This window comes from Bufo bufo, chromosome 8 (genome assembly GCF_905171765.1).
Source record: "Bufo bufo chromosome 8, aBufBuf1.1, whole genome shotgun sequence".
Lineage (NCBI taxonomy): Eukaryota > Metazoa > Chordata > Amphibia > Anura > Bufonidae > Bufo > Bufo bufo.
The window spans coordinates 133,547,430-133,563,810 of record NC_053396.1 but is presented as its reverse complement, the minus strand read 5'-3'; the positions used below and the strand labels follow the sequence as shown (position 1 = coordinate 133,563,810).

General features: G+C 42.8%; 1 long non-coding RNA gene across 1 annotated transcript; it reads left to right on the top strand.

Annotated features, from left to right (window-relative positions):
* Window positions 1-398: 398 nt before the first annotated feature.
* Window positions 399-16,291, top strand: LOC120977478. Its single transcript, XR_005773907.1, has 3 exons — window positions 399-521; window positions 15,028-15,031; window positions 16,280-16,291. It is a non-coding gene; the product is annotated as an uncharacterized LOC120977478 (long non-coding RNA).
* Window positions 16,292-16,381: the final 90 nt, after the last annotated feature.

The window sequence follows — 16,381 nt, the reverse complement described above, 5'->3', positions numbered from 1 at the left end:
CAAGAGGCGTCATTGAGACCTGAGAGAGCCGCCACACTGACGCCTTTCTGCATTAGTGTGACAGCAAGAGGTTAATAGCATCTAGCACCCATAGATAAATACAGACTCCGACCAGACTCCAAAATAAATACAGAAAACAGACCCCCTAAATAAATACAGACCCCAGGCCAAGTACCTTAACCCCTTAAAGGGGTTGTCTCACTTCAGTACAGTAAGTTGCATTTACCATGTAGAGAAAGTTAATACAAGACACTTACTAATGTATTGTGATTGTGCATATTGCTTCCTTTGCTGGCTTGATTAATTTTTCCATCAAATTATACACTGCTCATATCCAGGGGTTACGACCAGCCTGCAATCCAGTATAGGTGGCCATGCTTGCACACTATAGGAAAAAGTGCCGGCCTATGCGCACTCCTGCAGTCCCAGCCACCAGAAAGGCCAGCACTTTTTTTCTATAGTGTACAAGCATGGCCACCTCTGCTGGATTGCGGAGTGGTCATAACCTCTGGATACGAGCAGTTATATTGAATAAACAAAAATTTCTTTGCATCAAGATTTTCTGACAGCCACAACTTTTTTTTATATTTTAGAGCTGTATGAGAGCTTGTATTTTACAAAATTAACTATAGTTTTTATTGCTACATTTTGTGGGTACATACAAATTTTTGGTCACTTTTTGTTAAATTTTTTGGGGGTGGCACAAGATGACCCAAAATGGTGAATTAGATGTTTTTATTTTTTCTTGTTAAGACAATCACCTCCTTTGAAAAATATCTTGATATTTTAATACCAACCCCTTTAACCCTTCCTGACATGTGACATACATATACCGGTACATATTTCACAGTGGAGTGTATAGGGCAGACGCCATACACAGTGTGTGTCAAATGTTTAATAAAAGGTTTCAAAACATTTAAAAAATATATGTTAAACAATGAATTTTTTTTCACATTTATCATATGAAAATGCAAACAATACCATATATAACTGGTATCACCATGTCTGTAAACTTCCAACCTATTAAAATATCCCATACAGTGAACACTTAAAAAAATACACAATGTAAGATTTGCTGCTTTTTGGTCACTTCACCTCCCAAACGATGGAATAAAAAGTGGTCAAAAAGTTGTATGTTTGGTACCAATAAAAATTAAAGGTCTGTTGAATAAATACAAAAGTTCTGGGTTTTAGAATATTTTATTTTGTACATGTAGTAAACACATATATTTAGTATCACCATGACTGTAATGACCGGCCGGATACAGATAACATCATTTTTACAGTGATCCCCATAAAAACAAAAACTTTGTAAACTTGCAGACCAGACCCCTGAATACGAATCCTGGAGTTAATACTCGCCCCATAATATATATAGACCTCAAACCACCTAAATAAATACAGTTTTCAAAGCTGCTGCAGAACAGCATTACACAGCTCAGATGCTGCAGACCTCCTCCCAGTCCATTACTGATGGCTCTTTCCCACTTACATATTAAGGTCAGTATTGGGGTCAGTATTTGTGATTCTAAACCCAGAGTGGAACCTACACAGAGAGGAAGGATCATGGAAAACTCTGCATTTCTTATGTATTTTCTGTTCCTGGGTTTGAATTACAAAAATCCTCATGTGAAAGTGGCACCCCCCCCCCCCCCCCTAATAATCCCCCAGCTGTAAATGTGGAAGCCCCTTCCTTCTGCTTGTCTCAGGTCTCAGCGCTACAGATCAGATTAATGTAAAGTTATAACAAAGTGTCCAGGATGTATAAGTTGTGTATTCCTGTATGTGTGCATCTACCTGAGACTCTCTGGTCCTCCTGCTGGTCTTCTGTCTTCACGGTGTCATCCTCCTTCTTGATCAGGGACTTCTTTGCTCCTTTTGAAGAGATAAGGATGAGTTTTCTCTTCTTGGCACATTTGGGCTCTTTACTCACATCTTCTTTCACTTGAATGAGCTGATCCTTAGGAGACGTCTTCTTGGAGGAGCTGGATGGTCTTCTCTTCTTCCTCTTCTTGCTCCTCTTGGGTGTCTCCTTCTCTTCATCCGCTGAGGTCAGGATGGTCCGTCTCTTCTTACCTCCTTTCCTCCTGATGAGAGTCTCCTCTTCTTTCTCCATCATCTTCTGCTCATCAGCCGATGAGTCAGGAATTCCTCTTCTTTTCTTCGCTCCTCTCTTCCTCACAACAATCTCCTCATACTTCGAATCCATTGTAGCGCTTTCCATCAGGTCAGCAAATACAGGTATGTCCTCCGTCGCCAGTCAACTCTAACTGCCACTTCCAACTGCCACCTACTATTCAGATGCGGGCACCACAGTTGCCCTGGTTACACGGTTGTGATGTGAGCAGGAACTGACCAATAGCGTTCAGCCATTTCTGCCATCTTTTTTTTTATTTTTTATAATACTTATTGAAAATACATTTTTTCTATTAATGTAATGGATTTAAGTTTCCATTTTTCTTTGATTTTTAGGGAACTCATTGGAAACTTATAAAATGAAATGTGCTGCAAAGGTGGAGCAATAATCTGCATTATAAAGATGGCCATAAACTACATGTGCCATATTTATGAAATTAACCCTTTCAAGACCAAGCCATTTTTGACCTTCGTGACCATGTCTAATTTTGCAAATCTGACATATGTCACTTTATGTGCTATTAACTTTGGAACGCTTTTACTTATCCAAATCATTCTGGGATTGTTTTCTCGTGACACATTGTACTTCATGATCGTCATAAATTTGAGTCAATATATTTCACCTTTATTTATGAAAAAATCCCAAATTTACCCAAAAATTTGAAAAATTAGCAATTTTCTAAATTTCAATTTCTCTGCTTTTAAAACAGAAAGCGATACCTCCTAAAATATTTATTACTTAACATTCCCCATATGTCTACTTTATGTTGGCATCATTTTGTAAATGTCATTTACATTTTTTAGGACGTTAGAAGGATTTGAATTTTAGAAGCAATTCTTAAAATTATTAAGAAAATTTCCAAAACCCACTTTTTAAGGACCAGTTCAGGTCTGAAGTCACTTTGTGGGGCCTACATAGTGGATACCCCCATAAATGACCCTATTGCAGAAACTACTCCACTCAAGTTACTCAAAACTGATTTCACAAACTTTGTTAACCCTTTAGGTGTTCCACAAGAATTAAAGGAAAATTTTGAAATTTCACTTTTTTGGCAGATTTTCCATTTTAATCAATTTTTTTCTTTAACACATCGAGCGTTAACAGCCAAACAAAACTCAATATTTATTACCCTGATTCTGCGGTTTCCAGAAACACCCCTGCATACAGCAGAGCGCAGAAGAAAAGGAGTGTCATATGGTTTTTGGAAGGCAGATTTTGCTGGACTGGTTTTTAGATGCCATGTCCCATTTGAAGCCCCCCTGATGCACCCTTACAGTAGAAACTCCCAAAAAGTGACCCCATTTTGGAAACTAGGGGATAAGGTGCCAGTTTTATTGGTACTATTGGTACTATTTTGGGGTACATATGATTTTTAATTGCTCTATATTGCTCTATATTTTGTGAGGCAAGGTAACCAAAAAATTGCTGTTTTGGCACCATTTTTATTTTTTACAACATTCATCTGACAGGGTAGATCATGTGCTATTTTTATAGAGCAGGTTGTTACGGACGCAATTATATAAAATATGTCTACTTTCTTTGTTTCAGTTTTACATAATAAAGCATTTTTGAAAAAAAAAATGTTTTTGTGTCTCTATTTTCTGAACGCTTTATTTTTTTTATTTTTCTGCCGATCGTCTTGTGCAGGGGCTCTTTTTTTGCAGAAATAATTGACGTTTTTATTGGTACCATTTTTGGGTACATTTGATTTTTTGATCATTCATTATTACACTTTATGGGGCAAGGTGACCAAAAAATTGGTTGTTTTGGAACAGTTTTTATTTATTTATTTTTCCAACGTTCACCTGCGGGGTTAGGTCATGGGCCATTTTTATAGAGCAGATTGTTACAGACGTGGCAATACCTAATATGTAAAATTTTTCTTATTGCCGGCATTACTGGACTGTACGCTGTCCGTGACAGCAGCAGTTCAGGGGCAGAAGCTTTAATCCAAGCGCTTTGCAGCGCTTGGATTAAAGAATTGCCATGACGTTTATATACTTGCTATCTGCATGGGGTATGTGCAAATAGCACGTATATAGCCGTATCGCCGCAGTGAAGAGGTTAATAACCGAGTGTTACTATTCCTCTTGTCAAATGGTTGTGTCCCTAAACAGTTTTATAGTATGGACAAGGGGAATAGTAACAACAGTTGTCAATTGTCCATAGCTGGAGCTACACAGAAACTTTTTGTAGAACTACTAATTGATTTTGTTACATTGTAAATCTTATTACTTAAAGGGATATTTCTACCTGGGACATTGATGACATATCACTAGGACCCACTTTTGTCTCCAGAATGGGACCTCCAAGTGAACAGAGATGTTGGATCGGTTACGTCTGACAGTCCCAAATATTTCAGCCCACTTGCTTGGCTATTTTCGGAACTCCCATGTCATTAAATCGAGAGCACTTCACAGTCTGCATGGCATGCTGTCCTTCATTTTGGTGGCCAAGTTCTCTAGACAAGATCGGATCCCAGAGGTGTGACCCACACCTATCATTTCGGTTCAAGTCTGGCTGAACCACTCAAGGACATTTACAGAGTTGTGCCTAAGCCAATCCTGTGCTGTCTTGACTGTGTGCTCATGGTCATTGTCTTTATTGGAAGATGAATCCTCAGCCCAGTCTGAGGTACCGAGCACTCTATATTGAGGTTTTCATGAAATGGGTTGTCTCTCTTCATCAAGTGGCATTTGTAACGTAGAGAAAGTTAAGGCACTTACTAATGTATTGTGATTGTCCATATTGCTCCATTTGCTGGCTTAATTTTTCATCACATTATGCACTGCTCGTTTCTATGGTTGAGACCACCCGGCAATCCATCAGTGGTGGTCGTGCTTGCACACTATAGAAAAAAAGCGCCGGCCTCTCTGGTGGCTGGGACCATGAAACATAGAAACATAGAAACATAGAATGTGTCGGCAGATAAGAACCATTTGGCCCATCCAGTCTGCCCAATATACTAAATACTATGGATAGCCCCTGGCCCTATCTTATATGAAGGATGGCCTTATGCCTATCCCATGCATGCTTAAACTCCTCCACTGTATTTGCAGCTACCACTTCTGCAGGAAGGCTATTCCATGCATCCACTACTCTCTCAGTAAAGTAATACTTCCTGATATTACTTTTAAACCTTTGCCCCTCTAATTTAAAACTATGTCCTCTTGTAGCAGTTTTTCTTCTTTTAAATATTCTCTCCTCTTTTACTTTGTTGATTCCCTTTATGTATTTAAAAGTTTCTATCATATCCCCTCTGTCTCGTCTTTCTTCCAAGCTATACATGTTAAGTTCCTTTAATCTTTCCTGGTAAGTTTTATCCTGCAATCCATGTACCAGTTTAGTAGCTCTTCTCTGAACTCTCTCCAAAGTATCAATATCCTTCTGGAGATATGGTCTCCAGTACTGAGCACAATACTCCAAATGAGGTCTCACTAGTGCTCTGTAGAGCGACATGAGCACCTCCCTCTTTCTACTAGTAATGCCTCTCCCTATACACCCAAGCATTCTGCTAGCATTTCCTGCTGCTCTATGACATTGTCTGCCTGCCTTTAAGTCTTCTGAAATAATGACCCTAAATCCCTTTCCTCAGATACTGAGGTTAGGACTGTATCACTGATTTTATATTCTGCTCTTGGGTTTTTACGGCCCAGGTGCATTATCTTGCACTTATCAACATTAAATTTTAGTTGCCATATTTTTGACCATTCCTCTAGTTTTCCTAAGTCCTTTTCCATTTGGTGTATCCCTCCAGGAACATCAACCCTGTTACAAATCTTTGTGTCATCAGCAAAAAGACACACCTTACCATCGAGGCCTTCTGCAATTTCGCTGATAAAGATATTAAACAATATGGGTCCCAGAACAGATCCCTGAGGTACCCCACTGGTAACAAGACCTTGGTGTGAATATACTCCATTGACTACAACCCTCTGTTGCCTGTCCCTCAGCCACTGCCTAATCCATTCAACAATATGGGAGTCCACTGCCTAATCCATTCAACAATATGGGAGCTTGACCATGAGTGCTGTATACCACTGAGGCCAGTGATTGGTTACAGCAGTCATGTACGGTATACAGGCGTGTCACTGCAGCAGCTAAAACATTATGAGGCACATTTATTAAGACACGCATTTTAGACACCGGGTTTGAATAAATCCCATAGCTGGCAGTGGCGAAGAGGCGCCGGTGTCTTCATAACGTCAACAGATCCTCAGTCAGTTGTTAATGCAAGACAGCCTCACGCCCACACCTCGCCCACTTTCTTAGACCTTGCGTGAGCAGGGAGACGTCACAGACTGCGGCGCAATCTGCACCTGAAATACGCCCTAATAAAGGCATATATTTAAGCTTAGTAATGACCCACTATGTCCCAGCGGCAGCGTGGTGGACAGGAGAGAGCAGTGGTGCTGGATCAAATAGTGGTCAGGAAAGTGAGTTTAAGTGTTTTTGTTTTTCATTTTTATTTTAACAGCCTCCCTGTAGTTTGCCCTTAAAAATTGGAACTTGGGCACCCACTTTCAAGCTCAATACCAAGATACAGTAACAGAACCAACCTGTGTGTATATAGATACCGTAACAGAACCAAGCTGTGTGTATACATATTGTAACAGAACCAAGCTGTGTGTGTATAGATACAGTAACAGAACCAAGCTGTGTGTATAGATACAGTAACAGAACCAAGCTGTGTGTATAGATACAGTAACAGAACCAAGTTGTGTGTATAGATATGGTAACAGAACCAAGCTGTGTGTCTATACACACAGCTTGGTTCTATACACACAGTTTGGTTATGGTACTGTATCTATATACAGTACCATAACCAAACTGTGTGTATAGATATGGTAACAGAACCAAGTTGTGTGTGTATAGATACAGTACCAGAACCAGGCTGTGTGTATAGATACAGTAACAGAACCAAGCTGTGTGTATAGATTTAGTAACAGAACCAGGCTGTGTATGTAACGCCCCGCTACATACACTCTTTTTGCCCACATCACTATGGTTGCTCTGGTGTCATCATGTGTATTTATTCCATATCCTACAAAGATGTGTATCTCTATTTCCTATGAAACTGTTATGTATAATGTAATGTGCCTGGTTCACCAGCAGATGGCGGCAATATTGGCAGAGCTAGTTTATATGGAATGGAACCTTTTTGTCCATTCCAGCCCTCTATAGAGAGGGAAAAGTTTAGTTAGTGGAAAGTCAGTCTAGAGGACCCCCTGCAAGAGGGAGGTTGTGCAGGAGGGAGCTCGTCCCCTCTGGGGGAGCCCTGCCTAGGCCAGCAGAGCACCATCAGCTCTGCTGGAACCAGAGAAAAGTCCTAAGAGTCTCAAGAGAAGCCAGGAAGTGTAGTCCCCTGGATAAAGATAAGAATAAGGATAAAGATAAAGACAAAGATAAAGAGAGAGAGTCAGACTACAGCAAGTAAAGTTCAGCAGAAAGGAAAGGTTTCTATTTAATCCTGTCAGCACAGCAGAGTCAAAGAGTGACAGATGTAGCAGAGCTGAATGTACTTGCCTGCCAAGAGTTAAGCCAAAACCTGCTGATGACCAATACAAAGTTTGAAGATTGTTTCTGATGCAAGTTTGTTCAAATAAAGCTATTGTTCAACAATATACCAAGGCTGGACTCAATTCTTTTCATCACTCTCATCATTCAACTACCCTTTTCTGCAGTGGACGACCACACCTGGGGTTCCAGTGAATCCAGGTAGGAGCACTGTGACACGTGCTACACCACCAAGGGACATTAGGCCACCCTTACACCACTCTGGCATTCCTATCCTGGGTACCACCATTCCTACTAAAAGGGGGACCCTGTCCCTCGTTGCTGAAATGCAACAGGCGTCATGACAAACACTTTCCCTTTAAGGGACCCCTGGCCAATGCCGTACTCCGCTGCATGTATATAGATACAGTAACAGAACCAAGCTGTGTGTATAGATACAGTAACAGAACCAAGCTGTGTGTATAGATACAGTAACAGAACCAAGCTGTGTGTATAGATATATAATGCCCCAGAGTGACATTACCACCTTTGACTCCTCTATACTATCTCATGCGGTTAACCTAATGTCATTCTATGCACTTATTTCCAGATTCTGCAAAATGTGTATTTATTTCTATGCAACTGTTATGTTAAGTGTAATGTACCTGGTCCTTTAGCAGATGGCAGCAATAATGGCAGAGTTAGTTTTGCCTAGAATGGAGCCTTTCTGTCCATTCTAGCCTTTCTAGAGAGGGAGGAGTTCAGCTAGTTAGAGGGAGTTGAGAGTACCCCCTCTAAGGGGAAGGAAGCAGGGGAGCTCGTCCCCGCTGGGCGAGCCCTGCCTTGGCCAGCAGAGCACCATCAGTTCTGTTGGACCTGGAGGCCCAAGCTACAAGCCAAACTAAAAAGACTAGCGTGGTATTAGCAGGAGGTGCTCAAACCCACATGCAGTTGTGCATATATCTAGGGGAGCAAATCCTGCACTTGTGGCCCGTTGCTAATGGCAATCCCCAGCAAAAATGCATACAGTGGAGGATGCCCGCGGCGAACCACAAGTGCCACAATAGACATCCTAACAAGGTAGCAATTGTGTGGATGTCATAATCAATATAACAATATAACAAAATAGCAAAGACAGGTGCACGCTGCGCTCTTACTAAACCCTCAAACTGATTTTAAAATTGAGAGATTAGTCAACATGTCCTACGGTTGTAGGACATGTCTGAGCCGAGCACCGCGCCAAGGTTTCTCATGTAGCCCGGGACCTAACACTCTCCTTCCTGAGCCGTATGGGCAATACCAGGAGCCAGTGGGCAAATTACAGGAGCAATGAGGCCGACTCACAAACAACTCACCAGTTACCTCCAGCATGTAACCATGCTTGCAATGGGAGGAGGGAGAGTCTGCGAGTCCCACTCAAGACTGGCTGATATGGCCCAGGCCTCACAGGTGCACCTAAATGTATCCTGTAGATGGAAAACAGGCACATTTAAATTGGAGTTTATACACCTCCAGGAATCTATATATACAAACTAAAAAGACTAGCGGTGGTATTAACAGGAGGTGCTCAAACCCACATGCAGTCGTGCAAATATATATAGGGGAGCAAATCCTGCACTTGTGGCCCGTTGCTAATAGCAATCCCCAGCAAAATGCATACAGTGGAGGATGCCCGCGGCGAACCACAAGTGCCACAATAGACATCCTACACAAGGTAGCAATGTGTGGATGTCATAATCAATATAACAATATAACAAAATAGCAAAGACAGGTGCACGCTGCGCTCTTACTAAACCCTCAACTGATTTTAAAATTGAGAGATTAGTCCAACATGTCCTACGGTGTAGAACATGTCTAAGCCCGGACCCATGCCAAGGTTTCTCAAGTAGCCCGGGACCTAACACTCTCCTACCTGAGCCGTATGGGCAATACCAGGAGCCACAAGCTACAAGCCTCAGAACCAGAAGTATAGTTCCTTGGATAAAGCAAGACAGAGACAGACCAGATGATAAAGTTAAGTTACAGCATACAGCAGAAAGGAAAAGTTCCTATTAATCCTGACAGCACAGCAGAGCTAAAGAGTAGCAGATGTAGTAGAGCTGAGAGTGTTTGCCTGCCAAAATTTATGCCAAAGCTCGCTGTGACCCAGATAAAGTTGGAAGATTGTTGCCTGATTGAAAGTTTTATTCAAGTAAAGCTGTTGTCAAGTTCATTACAAGGTCTGGATTCAATTTATTTCTTCATCCCACCATTCAACTACCCCTTTTCCACTGCAGCGGACGGCCACACTTGGGGTTCCAGTGTATCCAGGTAGGAGCACCATGACAAGTGCAACACCTTTAAAGGACATTAGGCCAACCCTACACCACTCTGAATTCTATCCTGGGTACCCACACATCAGCACCATCTACTTAGGGGAACTCCGTCCCTCGTTGCTGAAATGCAACTGGCGTCACGACAAACACTTTAACGTTAAGAGACCTCAAGTAGTGAATACCACCACCCGTCTATTGCATAATTTGGGGCGTCAACGAACAGGATCCGAATCCGTTAAATTTTGTGTGCCTATGAACTAGCGCTATTGGATTTTACAAAGACACTTTTAAAAATGACTTTATTGTGTTTACTGCGGAGCGACAGGCGCAGCAAAGTGCGTGTTGGCATCTGAAGGGTTAGTCAAGCCATCTTTGACTGTGATGGTGCAGCTTCTTCATGCTCAGCTAAAGCGGGGAAAGTCTAGCAACGCCCCCAGTTAGAACGGGAGAATCTAGCCCTGCCCACCAGGAGCGATGTTACTGCAAGAAGAGAGGAAGTGGAAGCTCCTCCTCTGAAACCCCTCCTTCATTTCCTGTCTGTACCAGCCTGAGAAAGACAAGATGGTGCGTCAACTGCAGCGGACTGGGCGGCATGTGCTGGAGTGATGAGGACCCCGGAAGCCAAGCCGGAACCCCGAGGAGATCTCTGTCTCGCAGGTACGGCGACCCTCTCCAAGGGTACTGCGGGCATTCCCTATGACAGCTGCCGTGCCGGAGGCGGGTCGGAGTTTCCACTCCGCTGCTCATAATACATGGGCTTTCGACTGACTTAATTCTATTGTCCCCAAAGAGGTCACCGCCCACGCCTTTAACATGTGGGATTATCATAAGGCCATAGAGAACTGGGCCATTAGAGTGTGGGACCGGCCTCAGCCCAGAGACCCAGTATTTAAAAGGAGAAAGAGGGTATATAGTCTGATTCTCCGTTGAACGTGGGTCTGGATTCGTCAAAGACGCCAGAACCGGACGGGAGCACTATGAAATTAGGCGCTCCGTGAAGCGGCTTTATCTCCCGCAAGAATGCCATAGCTTGTACAAGCGGGACACCGTTGAGTTCACTCCCATGGAGTCCCTGCAAGGACCCTTCATGGTGGCGGTAGGTCTGCCTGCCAAGCCTCTCGTACCTCTCACTGCACCTGAAGAATGGCAGGATGATCCCCAGGCCACAGGCCAGAGTGAGATGCCTTCAGGAGTCTAATGATGACGTGCTCCGATTTAGGGAAAGACCCAGCCAGAGCTGGAGCTCCTCATACCAGGCTTACCAGCGACCCCAACACTTCTCCCACAGCAAGCGTGTTTGGCAATAGCGTCAGTAACCATCAATACAACGGTCATCAATTGCCAGATGCCGAGGAGGAAGGAGACCGCGGCCTGTGGAATCGTGCAAGAATCACCCCCCAGAGAGGAAGACTACTTGCGGAGCCCTTTACAGCAGAGGTACTGGATCCCTTCGGGATGGCCAGAACATCCGCCGTAAGGAAGTAGAGCCAGTCCGCCCTGGTGCGACAGAAGGTTGCAACACAAAGGAGTGTGACCACCCGGTCTTCACCAAATCCACAGGAGGGCAGTGGCGCTCCGCCACCCAAGCTAGGTTGTATTACAGGCAGCAGGACAGGACCCTGATGTCCTTCTCAAGCAGCTCTAGTAGGGAGGAGGACCTGAGGCCCTTCCCATAAGGAGCCTCCTCCAGTCTCATCCTTAAAAATGACTTCTGGGAGCCACCCCGTGGACTGGACCTGAAGGGTGAGGGCCTGTTGGCATTTTATGTGTTTTTTATTGTTATAGGTTGCCCTTGTTTTAGACCTCACCCGGATGGCCATGAGCGTTAGGACGCTCCCCAGCATGACATCTCGGTTGCGGTTAATGTGCACATTTTTTAAATTTTTTCCCCCTTTTCAGGTTATTTGGGAGCCTCTTTGCTAACTGGTTCTCATAAACTGTGCTGCTATATATTTTATTGCTACCATGTGGATTACAAATGACATTATTAACTTATGTGGATTACAAATGTCTTTGTTTACCTCATTTGGATTACAAGTGACGTTATTTGCCATGGATTACCAATGTTGCCTCGTATGGATTACAACTATTGACATTATATTGTTCCTATGGATTACAAAAGACTCTTTTGCCCTTAAGAGACTCTATTGCACGTAAAGTTCCAGTTCTGTGGGCACTTTTACTTACCAGCATTGAATAAATGGACTCATATGTGAATTTATAGATTTATTGCACTATTTTATTACGTTAAAAGTGTGTCCTTATTAAATATTTGCACTAACCTTTTGAATTTTCAGTAACGTTCAAGTGTATTGCCTATTGTGTGTATTCCTTCGCAGGTACAACAATGTGATCTATTATATGCATTTTTGTATGGATTTTGCACTTTATCTAGTTAGCCAGATAGTCAGCATTTTATGTATTGCTTAATTATTATAGACTGCCCCTGAGGACGGCTAGTACGTCACAAGCAGATCTAACATGGCAGATGCTCATTATGGACTGCCTCTGAGGACGGTAAAATACTAATGGTTCCTGAGTGACATAGCCTATTGCTACACCAGAGAAACCAAGCAGTAAAAGTCACAAGCAGGTCTAACATCTGCCAGAGTTCAAACGTAGATGTGAAAACCGTAGACCCCCCTCCCCACCTGTGTAACTATAGACATGGTAACAGAACCATGCTTACTACACTGACACAGTTTCCGGGGCCCAAGCCCAAATGCATATGGCCCAATTCTCTAAGTCAACCAACCGACCCCTACGCCCTCTATAGCTATATAGCTATTACAGCAGCACGTACCTCTCACATCAAGTTCCTCCCAGGTGACGTCTCCTCTGATGTAGATCTCTCTGTTATCACTTCTCCATTCTGTACCGGACAACTTCTCTCAGCCGCACCTTCTCTCTACAGAGTGTGACACACAGACATCTTAGCTTCCTCATTTTTCTGTACCCCAAATACTATCCTGAAGAAAAATGAGTGCCCCCCAAAGTAATATTGCTCCTCATAGTCCCACTCAATAGTAATTCCCTTCTAGAATGCCCTCATTAGTATACTGGCCCCCTACAAGTGCCCTCAACTGTGATAATGCTCCCCAAGAGTGCCCCATTAGTTGCAAAGCCTCCAGTATTAATAATGCCCTTACAGAGCCCCTAGTAGAAATAAGGCCCACCTATTGTTCCCCCAGTGGTAATAAAGCTATCTACTGACCCCTCAGTAGTAATAAGACCCACAGTGCTCTTAGTAGAAATAATGCAGATTTATAAGTCCCTCCTTTAGAGTCCCCCAGTAGTAATAAGAACGTCTAATGTCTCTGGATTTAAAATGCCCCCACAGGGCCCCAGAATTATAATGCCTCCTACTGTATAATGCTCACCCTGAAGTGCCCCAGTATTTATATCACCCCCCTACTGTTATATTGCTCGCCCCTGAAGCCCTCCCAGTATTTATAATGCCCCCTGCAGTGCCCCCTGTAGTTTATATCCCTCTGTTTACTGTCCCTCAAAAATTATAATTCCTCCAGCCCCTCCAACCATACAGTCCCATGTAAATAACATTATTTCCCTTCTCCGCCATAGAGTGCCATGTAAATACCATCACACACCATCTCTCCAGCCCCCTCTAATATATAGGTCCCATGTCAATAACATCCTTTCTATCTACAGCCCCCTCTAAAATACAGTCCCATGTAAATTAACATCACAACCATCTCTCCTGCCCCCTCAATATACAGTCCCACGTAAATAACATTACCCCCTTCCAGCCGTCTTCAACATACAGTCTAATTTAAAGAACATACCCCCTCCCCAGCCGCTTTCAACATACAGTCCGATGTAAATAACCACCCCCTCAATATTCAGGTCCATGTAAATAACATCACTTCCTCCCCCAGTCACTTTCAACATACAGTCCCATGTAAATAAAATCACCGCCCTCCCAGTCACCTCCAACATGAAGTCCACATGTAAATCACAACACCCTTCAACATAGTCCCATGTAAATAATATCACTCCCTCCACAGCCGTCTTCACATATAGTCCCATGTAAATAACATCACCCTGCCCCAGCCACCTTCACCTGTGTCAAAAAAGACACAATATACGGACATTTTACACATGAATATATATATATATATATATATATATATATATATATATATAAATATAATACAGACAAAAAAGTTTGGACACACCTTCTCATTCAAAGAGTTTTCTTTATTTTCATGACTATGAAGGCATCAAAACTATGAATTAACACATGTGGAATTATATACATAACAAACAAGTGTGAAAACTGAAAATATGTCATATTCTAGGTTCTTCAAAGTAGCCACCTTTTGCTTTGATTACTGCTTTGCACACTCTTGGCATTCTCTTGATGAGCTTCAAGAGGTAGTCCCCTGAAATGGTCTTCCAACAGTCTTGAAGGAGTTCCCAGAGATGCTTAGCACTTGTTGGCCCTTTTGCCTTCACTCTGCGGTCCAGCTCACCCCAAACCATCTCGATTGGGTTCAGGTCGGTGACTGTGGAGGCCAGGTCATCTGGCGCAGCACCCTATCACTCTCCTTCATGGTCAAATAGCCCTTACTTTCAAAGTTTTCCCAATTTTTCGGCTGACTGACTGACCTTCATTTCTTAAAGTAATGATGGCCACTCGTTTTTCTTTACTTAGCTGCTTTTTTCTTGCCATAATACAAATTCTAAAAGTCTATTTAGTAGGACTATCAGCCGTTTATCCACCTGACTTCTCCTCAACGCCACTGATGGTCCCAACCCCATTTATAAGGCAAGAAATCCACTAATTAAACCTGACAGGGCACACCTGTGAAGTGAAAACCATTTCAGGGGACTACCTCTTAAAGCTCATCAGAGAATGCAAGAGTGTGCAAAGCAGTAATCAAGCAAAAGGGTGGCTACTTATGAAGAACCTAGAATATGACATATTTTTCATTTGTTTCACACTTGTTAGTTATGTATATATTCCACAGGGTGTTAATTCATAGTTTTAATGCCTTCAGTGTAAATCTACAATTTTCATAGTCATGAAAATAAAGAAAGACCTCTTTGAATGAGAAGGTGTGTCCAAACTTTTGGTCTGTACTGTATGTACAGTGGACGTTGGGGGTATATAGATATATGTACAGTGTATGTGTAAGTATATATATATATATATACAGTGTATGTGTGAGTATATAGATATATGTACAGTGGATGTGCGAGTATATAGGTATATGTACAGTGTATGTGCACTGTATATAGATATATGTCAGTGACCTGTGAGTATATAGATATATTACAGTGTGTGTGTGTGTTGTGTGTATATAGTTATATATACAGTGTATGTGTGAGTATCAGGGGGCGTTGCTAGGTTAAAACATTCGGGGCCTGGGCCCCTAGATGTTTTGTCTCAGGCCCCGAATGTACTGCATGTCTGCTAGATACAACTGTATTGCCATCTTCAGGACAGCAATACAATTGACTCTAATGCCCTGCAAGAGCTGAAGGACCGGTGATGACATCACAGGTCATGTGATCAGGTGCTAAATGCAGTAGCTGAAAAGGACCTGCGATAATGTCACCGTCATGTAACCAGTGCAGGATAGGACGGGCTCAGCAGTGAAGAGAAGTCCTGGGAAGAAGCTGTGGTGAGGTCTGCTACATGAGGGAGGTAAGTAAAGGGGTAGATTACTCAGTGTGAGAGGCAGAGCAATGTTGGGAGTTGTACTTAATTTAACTGGGACTGTATGTTAGGGCTGAAGGGAGGGAAGTTATTTACATGAGACAGTGGGGTGGAGTGATTTATTTACATGGGTCTGAAAGTTGAGGGAGTGATGCTATTTACATGGGAATGCATGTTGGAGGTGGCTGGGGCAGGGTGATGTTATTTACATGGGGACTATATGTTGAAGACGGCTGTGGGGGAGGGAGTGATATTATTTACATGGGACTGAATGTTGAAGGGTGTTGTGATTTACATGGGACTTCATGTTGGAGGTGCTGGGGAGGGGGTGATTTTATTTACATGGGACTGTATGTTGAAAGTGACTGGGGGAGGAAGTGATGTATTTACATGGGACTGAATATTGAGGGGGGTGGTTATTTACATCGGACTGTATGTTGAAAGCGGCTGGGAGGGGGTTATGTTCTTTAAATGAGGACTGTATGTTGAAGACGGCTGGGAAGGGGGTAATGTTATTTACGTGGACTGTATATTGAGGGGGCAGGAGAGATGGTGTGATGTTATTTACATGGGACAGTATTTTAGAGGGGGCTGTAGATAGAAAGGGATGTTATTGACATGGACTATATATTAGAGGGGGCTGGAGAGATGGTGTGATGGTATTTACATGGCACTCTATGGGCGGGAAAGGGAAATAATGTTATTTACATGGGACTGTATGGTGGAGGGGCTGAGAATTATAATTTTTTG